The sequence below is a fragment of the Limulus polyphemus genome, unplaced genomic scaffold (genome assembly GCF_000517525.1).
Source record: "Limulus polyphemus unplaced genomic scaffold, Limulus_polyphemus-2.1.2 Scaffold10772, whole genome shotgun sequence".
NCBI lineage: Eukaryota > Metazoa > Arthropoda > Merostomata > Xiphosura > Limulidae > Limulus > Limulus polyphemus.
Genome location: NW_013676382.1, coordinates 1 through 2,176, shown reverse-complemented (window position 1 = coordinate 2,176; position 2,176 = coordinate 1). Strand labels below are relative to the sequence as shown.

At 39.0% G+C, this 2,176-nt stretch overlaps 1 pseudogene; it reads right to left on the bottom strand.

Annotated features, from left to right (window-relative positions):
• The window catches only part of LOC106476517, a 6,464-nt pseudogene extending 5,896 nt beyond the window's left edge, over positions 1-568 (bottom strand).
• Between the last annotated feature and the right edge of the window lie 1,608 nt (positions 569-2,176).

Below are 2,176 nucleotides of genomic sequence, written 5' to 3'. Positions count from 1 at the left end.
AGCTCATCTAAGAAAGGATATTCGATGACGAGGAACCCACTTTGAGACTAATAATGGCTGGAGACGGCTTAAATGGGTAATGAAGAAAAACTTTAATATAAGCTTAACATGTTGTCATGTTAAGCTTATATTAAAGTTTTTCTTCATTACCCATTTAAGCCGTCTCCAGCCATTATTAGTCTCAAAGTGGGTTCCTCGTCATCGAATATCCTCAGGTCTTCTTGCTCTGCTTATTACACACCCAACTTCTATTTTTGTCTGTCTATTTATATATTATATGTTTTCTTGTATGAATTTTTTGTTTGTCTATTTATATTTTATATGTTTCCCTGTATGAATCCTTTGTTTGTCTGTTTATATTTTGTATGTTTCCTTACACGAAACTCCTTGTCTGTCTGGCTATTAACAATATCCTCAGGTCTTCTTGCACTGCTTCTACTTTTATCTGTCTATTTATAAGTAAAACTAATCAGTAGTTATGAAAGATAAGAAAGTAAACTGAACTAAATATATATATATAAGATTAGTTACTAGTTAATACTTACACTCCAACCATCTCTACTAAAACTGACCACGGTTGATATTTGATCGGTGGGTCAGCGTTAAGTTTCCGGACTGACAATTCTAAAATCCAGGGTTCGATTCCCATAGGTGGACAGAGTGTAAATAGCCCATTGTGCTCTAGAACAACAACAACAACAACAACAGATAGCTGATACACGACATCTATTGTCCTTATTTCCATTACTTCATATCCGTGTGTCAATTTTTTCACGTCTTCCCTTATTTATCAACTTCAACTACTTGTACTGGTTAAACACTCAACTTCATTTCTATTTTTATCTGTCTATTTATCTCCTTACATGAAACTCTTTCCTTAACTGCATATCGATCATTCTCTGGATTCCTTTCTGGAGCTTCGTTTCTTGTGTGTGTGTGTGCGTGTTACCAGTCAACTTAACTTGTCATGAACAGTTACGCTTTCGCTATATTTTTAGTTTTATACTTTCTTGACGTTATTTTTTTTATTACCTTCCAAACGTTTAAGTTCAATCACATTTTATAGAAAGTCAGCTATATCTATTAGGACTGCACGATTCCTACTATAGTTCACTTCAGTAAAAACTGGTCTGAAAACAACAAAAACCCGAGCGTACGTTATTACATACCTTAAATGCAGAATCAATATTTCATGTTTCCTTAGTGACTCGTTAATGTGATTTTTCAAACAACGAACGTTTGATTTTTCCCCGTTCCGTTGCCGCCAAAACGCGATCCCAACTATTGGGCCGTTGTTGCGTTATAAGAGTGACAGTCAAGTACCACTATTTTATTAGAGTAGCCCAAGAGTTGGCGGTGAGTGCTTTTAACTAGTTGCCTTCCTTTTAATCTGCTAAAGTGTTCGCGGAGGCTCTGAGGACCGTTCCGTTTAGTGGAGTAAATATTGACGTACACAAAAAAAAAGTGATAGTACCACAACACAGAAGTTGTACGCTGAACATCGGGAACTACTGTTGTAGTGTAACAGTCATAAACCTATTGAATTATTTATCTCCCCTGTTAACAATACATAATACCATAAACAAAAACAATTCATTGATTAATAAATGTAGTGAATCGGGAGGTTAGGTTTGTGAATTTCGCGCAAAGCTACACGAGGGCTATCTGCTCTAGCCGTCCCTAATTTAGCAGCTAGTCATCACCACCCACCGCCATCTCTTGGGCTCCTTTTTTACCAACGAATAGTGGGATTGACTGTTAATTTAATAACGCCCCCACTAGCACGTTTGGTGTGACGAAGATTCGAACCCGCGACCCACAGATTGTGAGTCGAGCGCCCTAACCACCTGGCCATGCGGGGCCTGTGAATCGGGAGAAAACGTGGCCTAGTGGATAGCATATCGGACTGGAGACCTGATATGGAGCTAGTATATCGGACTGGAGACCTGATATGGGGCTAGTATATCGGACTGGAGACCTGATATGGAGCTATATATCGGACTGGAGACCTGATATGGGGCTAGTATATCGGACTGGAGACCTGATATGGAGCTAGTATATCGGACTGGAGACCTGATATGGAGCTAGTTTATCGGACTGGAGACCTGATATGGAGCTAGTATATCGGACTGGAGACGTGATATGGGGCTAGTATATCGGACTGGAGACCTGATAT